This window comes from Pseudonaja textilis, chromosome 2 (genome assembly GCF_049901715.1).
Source record: "Pseudonaja textilis isolate UNSWEBS1 chromosome 2, rPseTex1.2, whole genome shotgun sequence".
NCBI lineage: Eukaryota > Metazoa > Chordata > Lepidosauria > Squamata > Elapidae > Pseudonaja > Pseudonaja textilis.
The window spans coordinates 230631896-230644961 of NC_141991.1; the positions used below are offsets into that span (position 1 = coordinate 230631896).

The window sequence follows — 13066 nt, forward strand, 5'->3', positions numbered from 1 at the left end:
ATAACCACAATCAGTATTGTCATGCCCTACCTATTTTGTTAATTTTGCTCATGGTTGGTCACAGTTTTATCTACAGCACAAGAGGAATTAATTTTCATTTTTGTGAAAAGGACGGATGAGAATATATTATTTTAAGTTGGTCCCAATGGACTGAGCAATTGGCAGCTCTACAATGAAATAACTGCCAAAAATATTTGCATTATCTGTATCTTTGCTGTTCAGCAAAGAATCCTTCATTGCATATTATTCTCAGGGCAAAAACAAAACGTGGGGGAAAGTGAAACTGATTCTGCTAACCTACTGTATGAACACCACCACTGCTGGCTTTGGCTGGCAATTCCTGCACCTTGTCTTTTTCCCTTTATTTTTAAAGAAAAAAAAATATATACATCAGTTTAATTTACATGGCTGATCAGTTGACATTTGAGGGAAGCAGTTTGATGTAGTGATTAAGGCTAGAAATTGGGAAGCTGAGGATTCTTCAATGGTGGGATTCAAATTTTTTTACTACTGGTTCTGTGAGCTTGGCTTGGTGGGCATGGTTTGATGGGTGTGGCAGGGGAAGGATACTGTAAAATCTCCATTCCCTCCCCACTCCTGGGGGAAAGTTGGGGGAATGGGGGAAATCCCCATTCTCTCTCCATCCCACTAACCCGCTTTCCTGCTCTGTTCTCCTGTGCAGGGTAACAATAGAAGACCCAGCCAATCAGATGGAACTCGGGAGGCAGAGAATAGATGGGGACGGAGCCTGTCAGAGGTGGTATTTGCCAGTTCTCCGAACCACTCAAAATTTCCGCTACCGGGTCTCCAGAACTGGTCAGAACCTGCTGAATACCACCTCTGAATTCTAGTCCCATCTTAGGCAATCTTGCAGGTTGTCCTTGGGCCAGTCACTTTCTTTCTCAACCTTAGGAAGAAGACAAGGCAAACCACTTCCAAAAATCTACAAGGACGTCTCTATTTACCAGGAGTCAAAGGCACTCCACTCCACACACAGAAAAACCTAAAGGTGATATTTTACACAGGATGACATATATAGTAAAAGGCAATAATTAACAGCCAACAAAATACAGGTTTTTTTTCAGGTCAGTGTGTGGTACTTGTTTGGCTATTGAAATTCCAGATATCTTCTATAGTAATGTCTGGACTTGCTAGGAAAATGTCTGGCTAAAACCTTACAATCAAGGGCTCTAGGACAATTGCTAATCAGTGTAGAAAATATTGAGCTAGACAAACTAATGGACTGATTCAAAATAAGGCTGCTTGGTTAATAGCTACCATTCATCAATGGGTGGAACAAAAACATTTCATCACATTTCTTAAAATTAGTTATTTTATTATTTCATGTTAATATCATTTTATTAGCTATTTTATCATTTCATGTTAATAATTGAATGGCATTTACCTCTATTTAGTGATTTGCAAATATTTGATTATTAGAACCCTTTGATTAACTTATTAATTTCATGGCAAAGATGTACTGGTGGGATTCAAAATATTAACAGAAAAAGCTAATCTCTTCCTCCTCTATCTTTGTTTCTACATATGTAAGACAAAAAATAAAATTACCTGAAAGTATTCATAATTCTGTTGTACTTCATTGTTGAAATAAAATTATAATTTCATTGTCAAAGCAATAGCTCTTAAAAGCATGCTGAGTTATTTAAAAATCAAATCTGTTACTAAAAAGGAAAAGCCATATAATTGCTGTATAAAATCCATTATCACACTGAGTATTATAAACAGCCTGAAAAGTTTTGGGCTATATAATGTGAGAGAAAACAGTAGCTATTGTGTTTGGCATGTCAGATCCCTAAACAGAGGCAAACCAATGAGATTGCTTTAGCACATAGGGATGTTCTTTTTCCCCCAACCTCCCTCTTTTTTCTCCTCCCTGAGCATACTTCCAAACAAATTATTCAAGTACAGTCACCTGTCCTGTTTATTTATAGGAATCTACTGGAACTATCTGAGATCCAGAGGGATTTTTGGAAATACACCAAAAGGAACACCAAAAGCCAGTTTGGTCTAATAGTTAAAATGCTGGCCTCAAAACCAGGAAAGTGTGAGTTCTAGTGCCATCTTAGGCATGAAAGCCAGCTGAATGACTTTTGGCCAGTTATTCTCTCTCAGTTGGACATTGTCCCTATTGCTGTGGGGAAAACAGAAGTAGGAAGGAGTATTAGATATGTTGGCCACCTTGAGTTACTTTATGAAGTAACAATGGTGGGATAAAAATCAAATCAAATTAATACAGTTGATGTTGATAGTTTGGTTTGCAACTTATAGCTTCTCTGCACATCTCTTGGTTAAGAACCATGACTATGAATTTAAAGATTCTGCTGAATGAAGCACCTAATGTATGATTTAATATGATGTCTACCAGTATTAAGAAGTACCAGGCCCTATTACTCCTTCAGCTTCTCATATTCCTTCTTCCTAATGTTGCTGTCACTTGGCACCACTATATTTATAGTATCATCATTGCAGTCTTCTAGTCCTTGTCTGCTTGTCTACTTCCACTATGTCCTGTTTGAATGTTTGAATGAACAGTACCTGTCTGAAATTGGAAGTTTAACAGAATCTTACCACTGTTTATTCTAGATGACCTTCTGTGGAATCTCCCATTTGAATTTGCATTCACGGTGCAGTTTTCCTGTATATAAAGCCAGCTCTCTGGTTGTGCCATTTCGTATTCCTTGTTAGATCTTAACCCCTACCACTCTGTGTTAAATAGTCACTGAGGCCTCTCTGAAAGAGAGAATAGTGAAGGGAGAGAAAGAGTTATTATCATTTTCTTCTAATTACTTTTAAAAAACAATTGAAAACAATTTTAAAATCTTCAAGTTCTCTTTCTTAAAAATGTTGTTCATCTTAAAAATGTATGATAAAGAATAGATCTGCTTCATAAGTTGAAAAACATTTTCAGTCTATCATAAAATTTTGAAAAAAGTTTTTAAAATGGACTTAATTAATATCTTTATGCATGTATGCACAGTTGTTCTTTCTTGGTAACATCAGTACATCTTCCTCACAATGTGCTTACTATATTTACAACCAGATGTTGCCTTCCCCCACGATGTATCCTGAAATTGCTTTTGAAAATAATATTATGGTGAAATATGCCTGCAGTTTCTAAAATGGTTTCTCCCTACATTGAAAGAGGCTGTTTTGGATCCTATTCTCAGGAAACGTGAGAATTTCTTTTTGGATTTCTGTTGCTGGCATTTTTGAGCTTTGATAGAGATGAGTGAGAGTATTTCTGTTGGAATGAAAGTTGAGGGCCACCACATCATTCCCTGAATGATCACTGAAAAGGTTGGTAGAAATGTAGCTCATTTTCAGGATTTTATTTGGAGAGGAGTAGATTAAAGTGATAATGGCAGCAGAAAGCTTCTGGGAAGCAAACTCATCCCTTCAACCCCCAAACTTCCCAAAATGGCTTTAAGTCCTGAAATGTTTGGTTGAACTGAGTTGGAGCACAAGTTGCCCATTCCTGTAATGGCCCTTTGTAGGTAGTTTTTGGACAGCAATCTAAGTAGGAACAATGTAGGCCAAAAATGCTATATTTATTTTGAAATTATAGTAATTATATCAAACTAGCATCCGCATACTACATTTCTTCTGTTGCAATCTGTGTTTTCCATAGTCTTCTTTTTTGATGATAATAGTTGTCTTGTAGTACGGTGAGACATAAAGCAAATTTGTACTTATAGTTCTAGATGTCTGTAGTAGAACTATGTGGTGGTCCAGATATGAAGTGCAAAAATATGATTGATTGTGTTTCGGTTCACCAGTAAGGAACATGTTAAACGAAAAGAGCCTACAGCTGTTTTAAGGTATTAGATATACATTCTTGCATGCTCTGAATCACACGTTGTTCTTCAGATATGGATCATTGCACAAACCTAATCTATATACATTAATTAGCTGTTATGTGCTTCATTCAAACAGCGGTCTTGCTTTATGCTTTTGTTTGATGATGCATCAATGATTTCCTTGGAGCTGTAAGATTCCTTGTTGTTTCCCTCCCCTGCCTGCCCTGGTTCTTTACACTACATTAGTTTAGCTCAAGAAGGTTATTATGCTCCAAATCATGGTGGGTAGGCCATTAAAAAGATGGGAATGTCTATTATTTAACTATACACTCAGGATCTCATTACATCAATGTAAAAAAGAAGAGGACAACAATGACATTGTGAATACCTTTGAGAAATATTAATAGTTAAAGTGGGTTATTTTATGTATGTGTGCTGTGTTTATTCTCCCCTCCTTTTTTAGAAAGAAAATTAATTGGTATTCTTTATGCTTTATTAAATTGGACCATATGTCAGTAACACACATCACAGAAATGGAATGTGCAAGTAAATAGTAATTTTCTGGATTTTTTTTAAAGTTAAGGCTGCCAGTACTCTGCCTAAAACTGCATATCCTCATAAGCAATGATAGATAAAATCCAATTTTGCCCAAATTAGGATCACAAGAACAACATTGTTTCTATATACCAAATTATAACTCGTCATCCTGGTAATCCAGAGTTGATAATGGGTGATGGTAGCCCTCCAGGATTTAAAGCATGAATTCCTATCTGCAAATATGTGAATTGAAACCGTGTATATGGAAGACATCAAGTGGGGTGAATGCTGCTGTACAAAATAATGTAATGCAAAGAAATGACTCTGGATTGGATGACTATCCTGTTGGAACTAAACTGGGACATAGTGGCAACACTTATATTTAAACATGGTTCTCTAAAAATCCACATGCTTCCAAATGGGATGCATTTTGTGTGGAAAATAGCGCTACATGCTGCTATTTCAGCCGTATGAATGCTTTTGCCTTTCTTATAACACCTGGCTTATTATGAACATTTTCACTGGGAAATGTAGGGAGGGAAGGACTGCTTTTAGGAGAGGCAAAACATTCATAAAATATCTCACCTTTTTTTGAGTCAACACTATTTAGGAAATTTAGATCAGCTAAAACCTATGTCATGAGAATGCTGCATGTGTTTGCATTCCCTTTTGATTATTTAAATGCTACTAAGTAAAAAATAAAAAGCAAAGTTTAGTATTTAGGTTAGAGAACTAACAAAATGTATGTTGCTAAATACAGTGGATAAAAGTTCTTATTGTTTCCCTTTTACCCATATTTCTTTGTTGCCTTCTTTCCATTTGAAGCATCTTTTAACTCTAGTCCAGTACTGATGGTACATTTAGATTTGCTTTCTTAGGCAAACTCTACCTTAAAAAATAATGTGTTGGAGTTTCAAGTTTCAATAAATGCATGTGGTCAGTGCTAGCTTCCCAATTGGAAAGTCTTGTGGAATTGAATGTGGAATAGAATCCATAACACTCTTTCTAATCTGGAAGGGAAGAGGCAGAATACACAATCAAGACATTTCCTCTGATCTGTGAATCTTCAAACTGACAATAATGTTAGGGTGGTAGGGCTTAGATCCCAAAACATCTCAGCCACTTACAGCAGGCTTGAGAAGATGGTAGTACAATTATTTCTTCTTGGCAACAAGGAAGAGTTGATACTTCAAAGCAAACTCATCCTTTTCAGCACTTGAACAGAATGCTTAGTCACTCAACCTTAGTCAGTTGCTGTCTTTCAGTTTAACCAAGATGCTCAATTTTCTATTTTTCTCCCTTTTCTCTAAAAATACCATGAGATAGATAATTAGCTCTTTTGAGTAGGTAAGACGCACAGGCAAGCAGGCAACTTTTCTCCAAACTTACTGATCTTCCAGAATCTAAATCTTCAATAAAAAGATACTGAGCAACATCAGCCAAGTTATCTAGATGACTCTCAAATCCATTGTATAGATTCAGTAGAGAAATTTGGTTGCAAAAAGTTTTTTCAGTTTCGGTAAGTACAAAAGCAATACCTTAGATTTTGTATTGTTTCATCACACCTGAGAAGTGTCTTTGACTGATAATATAAAATAGTATTTCAATTTAAGACAATTTAACTGTCTTCCAATGTAGAGTCTTCAATTTCTGCAATTCTCAGTAATGGCCTTGCTGGTTGGGGAAGTCTGGGAGTTGAAGTCTATACATGTAGAACCTATACAGATTGAAACTGATCTAGAGAAATGGCTTCCTTATGATTCTCTCTGTCTACTATTATTGGATTTCATTTGGACTTCATTACTGTTCATCCAGTGCAAATTTGTCTCAAGCAAAAGATATATTGGAGATAATAGTACTTACTGAACTAGCTAAGTTTGAGCAGCATTCTTAAATTGATTATTGAATTAACTCAGTTAATACACTGATTTTTAAAGTAAGCAGAGTAGGTTCAGGAATACATTAAGCTACTACAAATCCTATCATGTTCCAAATTAATCATGTTTTCATGTTGTGCAAATGCAGCTGTTAAATCTTTAACAGAGATGTAATACTGTACAAATACAGCTATTGTGAGAAAGGCATGATTTCATCTCTTTCTCTGCATAATGGAGGGTGATTTTTAACAGTTCTGGGCTGGTGGGGGAGTTAAGCCTTTTTCTTTGCATTGTTTTCTTAATTTTTATTGTACTCATTTGAACCACATAAAAGGACAGGTTTATTAAATTATTTGCTCCTCTCTATAGGAATAACCAGTTTGTGAGAGATCATTTAATTCAGGAAAATTGTAAAGCAATCATGAAATACCAGTCATATTATCTTCTCTTTTCCTGGGTGCTTTGAATAGAAATGGGTTTCTAAAGATTTAGTCACCATATTCTGTATTTTGTCTATTTTTGCCCTTTAGGGGGAGAGAGAAGGGGATTGAGAATGATGGAGGAGTCATAACTCCTAAATGTCTTTTTCTATAAAAATATCATAGAACCATCAAACTATTTTTTCTTCTCAATAGGAGTGAAAAGGTAAGATTTTTTTCTGCAAGACCATTGTTATCATAGTAGCAAAACTTTGCTCTACGTTTCCATTTTATGGGGAATAAGAGTCGGAATGTGATGATTATACAGAAAATATTAGGGAGACTGAATATAAAATCACTACGTTTTGATTGCCAATTACTTATTAATCTGTTGCTTCTTAGCATATAAAACAAGGATCCTTCAAAATATTCTAAAAAAAGAAAAGGGCCTATTTACAAAATAAATTAATAAGGGAGGTTAAAGTGTACTGGGAACAACAATAACAAATAAGTTTGCCAACTTGGCTAAACCTCAAGAGAGTTCAGTTTAACTTAAATGGACCCAAACATGCACAGAATGAAATTGATATACCCAATCAGTTGTGCTGTAGCAATTTTAACTTGTCTTGCATAGTTACTCTCCAAGGAAAAAAAAAGCTAGAAAAGGATTTAGCTGAAAAAAAAATAGCCTTCTCCACTACAGAACTTAGTCATGGACTGGCAGCATATCTGTCAAATACAGGATAGCTGTTTTGGCCATGATTGGTTGAGATTAGTCAAGAGCAACTCCTAGTCCCTTATCACAGCTGCAGTATTTCTCTTTATGGTAGACTATGGGTGTCAAACTTGCCACGTCACATTGCCGTCACGTAACGTTTCGTGACATTTTTCCCATTCACAGATCTGGGGTGGGTGTGGCTTGTGCATGATGCATCTGGCCCGCAGGCCACCAGTTTGACACCCTGTATTAGACAGTATAGACAACTGAAACAGTTTGGGTATCTAGATGAAAAACTTTCGTGTGAACTAGTTTTAAAATACTGTCAGTATGGAATCCTTGAGAGAAAGCTTTAATCTAACTCAGGGTTTATTGTATACAAAATAGTCCTTGATTTATTCCAATTGGGATTGGAATTTCCATTGCTAAATAATATGGTTATAAAGCATAATTATATCACCTATTATGACAATTCTTTCAGGATTGCTGTGATTCGCCAAATCCCACGGTTATTAGGCAAGCAACTTCTAGCTGGCTTCCCATACTAAGTAAAGGGGAAAATGTAAGATTGATTTGACCAAAGTTAAAATAGATTATGTTGCTTTCTCTGCTAATCCTTATGGATGTTTGTTGATCAGGACTGAACAATAAAGCTTTAAGGATTTTTTAATAGATAAGAAATGGGATATGAGGAGAAGGACTTTTTTGTTGCATTTTAAGAAGGGGTGATAAGTTATTAAAATTGTTTATACTTGTGATGAAGGGGGAAGTCACTTCTTTATATATTTCTTTTCTTTTTCTTCATTATATTATCTCTTTTTTATTTATTTTTTCCTTTTCTGCACTTTCTATTTTTTCTTTATATTCCTTTATTTATGTTAGTTTTGTACCAGTTCAGCCTTTTAATTAGAATTTTAATAAAATTATTCTATTAAAAATTTGTAGCTAGCTGAACATCCTTTCCCTCTCCAATCTGGAAAGAGTAGAGCCCTCATCATCACTTTGCAAGCACCATCGGTATCTAGAATGTTTGTACTACATTCCAATCTTTAGTGACTCATAGTTTATGATAGTTAATCAGATGTCTAGGAGACGCAGAACCTTGGATAGCTCCAGATAGTTCCAGAGAGGCTTTATCCCATTGAGACAAAATGTTCCATTCCAGGTTCTGTTCTCTGAAGTCTAAAAAGATGTTCCTTAATCCTGAAATCTTACATCTCAGTCATCCTCTGCATGCTGTTAAATAAGCAAAAGGTAATGTGAGACATGTGATATAAATGAGACTAATTTAAGATCTTCTGATTTGATGGGATCCATGATGACAGTTCTATAACCTGCAAAAAGAGGAAGAGAAAAATATAGTTATGTAAGATTGGCCAGCCAAAGTACCTTTTCCGTAAGAGGCTATTAATCATCCATTTTCAATTCTTGTAGGAAAAGGAAGCGGCGAGGTTTATCCTTCTAACCAGTTTTATATATTACTTTGTTAATTACCTGCAGGAAAAGTGAAGTGGGTTATAAATTCAAGTAACTACATTGCCTGAATCTTTTAAAGAAGGTGAGCTGACTGGCTGGATGGAGGCAGGTGGACAGCTGCTGATATATAGATAAGGCTACCTTAATGCATACTTACCTTGAAAGCAGCGTACAGGGATTTAATGTATATTTGATTCAACTACTAGGGCATTTTTAAAAGAAGAGGGTAGTATGCAGGTACCAATTTTTGTTTTGTTTGGGGATGGGGCTGGCACTTTTAAGCTTCAAGTGTTTGTGTTGGCCCAATGAACAAAGAATGACAGAAGGAATTACTCCAGAGTAATTTCTTTATTGTTGCTCACCTACAGACAGAAATCTTGTCAGACTATAGCACTTATCTGCATAACTATTAAACATACCTTGAAACTGCTAGGTGGATCTATCTTCACCTTTTTCCTGCACACAAAGAGTCAAAGCTTCTTTATTCGATAAAAGAGCCTGAGATTCTGAAGTACATTCTAACTCAGTTTGTTACACTGTGGTTGGATAAGTTTAGCAGTAGGAAATTTAAAGGCCACAGGTTAGAAGTCAAACAGGAACGGTCTTTGTGTAACAGAAATGTAGCAATCAGAATATCTTCATTTTGATTCCTACATGAAGGCAATTGCAAAGGGGGTTCAGAAGATCAAACATTTTTTTCCTGCTGGGTTAGGGATGTCTTTTTTTATCCAGCATGATCTGAAGCTTTATTGGCCAGGTGGCAGCCTATTAAGCCTGTAGCGCTTCAGCTTGTATTTGAAAAAATACATGGGTAGGAAGTGTTCCTCAAGGAATATTGACCCAGTAGAATGGTTGTTGTTGAGCTGAACAGATCATAGAATTGAAGAGGTAAAAGGGGACATTTAGGTTATTTGCAGCTACAGTATATCATGTTTTCAACTTATATTTAGTTTGCAATTAACTACTACTTCAAGTTTTTTAAAAACGATAAATACTGGTATCAAGTGAGGTATTTCATATTCTATATTTCAATTTCTTTCATAGCTGCGTATGCATGTGTCTCTTTTAAATGTTGTTCTGTTAAACTCAGACCATTTTGAGTTGTAGATTTCTCTCTTTCAGCTACAGATTTGATTTTGAATGATGTGCAAATGTTATAAACATTACCTCTTAATCCAGATGGCTTCTAAAAATGATAGAGAATGGGGGACTCAGGACCGATATGAAGCTATGCCTGCAGAATTCTAACAATCTCCTAAGCAATTCACTTAAGTAGAATAAGAGATAAAGTTAGTCTAGCTAGATAAATCCAGGATGCCTCCTAGTAATTCATTGTTTTCAAGATCCTTTTTTATTTTCCCACTTCAGAATAATACGCTTTGAGCAGCTCTTAATCTGATTCCCTTTGAGTGATACATCAAATTGATTATCCCATCATCTTTTACAGTAGTCAGATAAATACAGGGATTAACTAAATAATCCCATATTTCAGAATATTAGGTAGAATTCTGAGTTTCCCAAACAGCCACTTTGTTAAAGAAGCAGCTCTTGAAAGGGGTGGAAGAGAAAAAAGTACATCATGAATGTGACCTTTCTCTAAGAAAGATTTCCTTTAATCACATTTCAGTGCTTAACAGGGCAGATCTGATGTTGATGTAGTAGACGTCTTTTTTCTTTCCATACACAAGTCATTAAAAGCATATTGAGGAGAGAAATGTCTGTTAAAAAAAATTAACTCAATATGAAGAAATATGCATGTGTGAATATTACAGCAATGCTTTCTTTTCCTCAAAGACACAATTTAAAAAATAAGTCATTTAATATGTTTAATATTTTGTTTTTATTTTGGGTCTTCATTTTGTCTTTTTTTGGGGAAGAATATATTTTAACTTTGGAAATAAATAAAATATTTAAAAAAGAAAAATAACCCATTTTGCCCATTTGACTTAGTGACCTATATACCCAACATATGTCTGTAGCTATAAGAATGTGTGAAATGGAGACTACAAGTGGCTGTGGATTTACAACCACAATTGGGATTGGAATTTTGATTGTAAGTTGTTGCAATTGTATGTCACAGCACCCATGTGGACCCTTTTTTTTGGACAACTTTTACAGTGGTCATTAAGTGAATCACACTGTTGTAAATCTGAATAACATGATTGTAAAGTGAACCATGCAAACCACTGTTAAGCAAACCCATTCTCCCTAATGGGTGTTTTATGCCATAAACTGGGAAAAAAATTAATTGTACACCTCCCATAATCTCTCTGTGAGAAAAATGGATGGTCTCCAAATATAATGAAGTAAATAAAAACTGCTGGAGACCAGCAAAAAACCCTTGAAAATCATGGTCATGTGACCATGGGATATGCAAACATTCATACATGAAAGCCTGTTGCCAAGTCCTTGAAATTAAATTATGTGACCTGGAGAATCAGGGGGCATCCTTTCCAAAGGTGTTATAACTTCGAATGGTTGTTGAATGACTGGTCATAAATCAAAGATTACCTTTACTTGTGTTTGCCTGTTAAACTTTCAAATACCCCTCAGAAGCTGTAAAGTTTTATTTTGGCTATACTTGCATATAAGTATCTAATATACTAATACAAACTTGTATATTTGTCAGATGAGTTCAGCGCTTCTGAGCAGGAGATGTAGATGCTTGGGATTGGGCTAACAGGTACATACCTGCTTCCTTGGCTATACAGGTAGTCCTTGATCTATAACAGTTCATTTAGTGACTGTTCAAAGTTATAAAGACATTGAAAATTAACTTATGACCATTTTTTACACTTACAACCATTACAGCATCGCATGGTCATGTGGTCAAAATTCAGATGCTTGGCAACTGACTCATATTTATGGCTGTTGCAGTGTCCTGGGGTCATGTGATCCCCTTTTGCGACTTTCTGACAGGCAAAGTCAATGGAGAAGCCAGATTCACTTAACAACCGTATTACTAATTTAATTGCAGTGATTCACTTAACAACAGTGAAAAGAAATGTTGTAAAATGGGACAAAATTCACTTAACGAATGTTTGGCTTAGCAACAAAAAATTGGAGGCTCAATTGTGGTCGTACGTGGAGGACTACTTGTATGTTTTAAATCGGTATTACCCAATCTGGATATTGAGAACCAGAGGTGAGGACTTCAAGTATCAGAATGCCCAAGCCAAAATGGCCATTGCTGAGAATTTTGGGAATGAAAGTCTACACCTCTGCTTGTGGAAATATTACTTTGAAAAACCACAGATATGGTATATGCTCTATGCTATAGGCCAGTGGCCCCCAACCAATGGATAAAACTATCCATTACAATATCCTACCCGTCCATGACTACTTCAGCTTCAATCTCAACAACACACAAGCACACAAACCGCACAAAACTCGATTGCAGGAAATACGACTTCAGCAACAGAGTGGGCAATGCCTGGAATATTCTACCTGATTCTGTGGTTTCTTCCACTAACCCCAAACAGTTTAACCTTAGACTGTCTACTGTTGACCTCACCCCATTCCTAAGAGGTCTGTAAGGGGTGTACATAAACGCACAGTGTGCCTATTGCCCCTGTCCAAATGTTCCCTTTTATTCATATCCATTTCATGTATCAATAATCATGTTTATACTTGTATATATTATCAATTGCATGCTTGATAAAATAAATAAATTAAATAAATAAATAAAACCTTTTGGGCACCAGGGACCAGTTTCATGGAGGGAGGTATTTCCCCGGACCGGAGGAGTCGTGGTTTTGTGTGCTGCCTGCATCCCATGGATAGGGCTTTGTCTTTGCAGCCCAGTTTCTCGCATGCTGTGGACCAGTTGGGGAGCCCCTCGCTAGAGGCAATGTTTTCTCTTGTTTTAGATATTTCTTTTTTTGTGTGTGATTCTCTTCTTTTAAGTTATAATTTTAATTCTCCAATGATGCACTTTTTGTGGCTGATATATCCTGCATGTGATAAAATCCTACAACAGTTAGTATGGGATGTTAAATATATAACTATATACAAATATACATTTGGTCTTTTTTTGAAGTTCCATGGGCTGAGAACAACAATAACGAAAGAAAGAAAGAAAAGAAAAGAAAAGAAAAAGAGAAAGAGAAAGAGAAAGAGAAAGAGAAAAGCAATTTAGGAGAAAGCAAGAGAAAAAAGGAATAGGAAGCCCCAAATGCAAAGATAAAATGACAGTTGAACAAATATTTTGATGTTCTGCAT

At 35.8% G+C, this 13066-nt stretch overlaps 1 protein-coding gene and 1 long non-coding RNA gene across 7 annotated transcripts in view; one reads left to right on the top strand and one right to left on the bottom strand.

Annotated features, from left to right (window-relative positions):
- PDE4D (phosphodiesterase 4D) overlaps positions 1–13066 on the top strand; it is a 697708-nt gene that overhangs the window by 276749 nt on the left and 407893 nt on the right. The gene's annotated exons all lie outside the window — the stretch shown is intronic.
- LOC148127407 (uncharacterized) overlaps positions 1–13066 on the bottom strand; it is a 50068-nt gene that overhangs the window by 10081 nt on the left and 26921 nt on the right. The window contains exons 2-3 of the long non-coding RNA XR_015742354.1: positions 8427–8605; positions 2590–2747 (exon numbers count right to left, since the gene is read on the bottom strand). This is a non-coding gene — a long non-coding RNA (uncharacterized LOC148127407). The remainder of the gene's footprint in view (positions 1–2589; positions 2748–8426; positions 8606–13066) is intronic.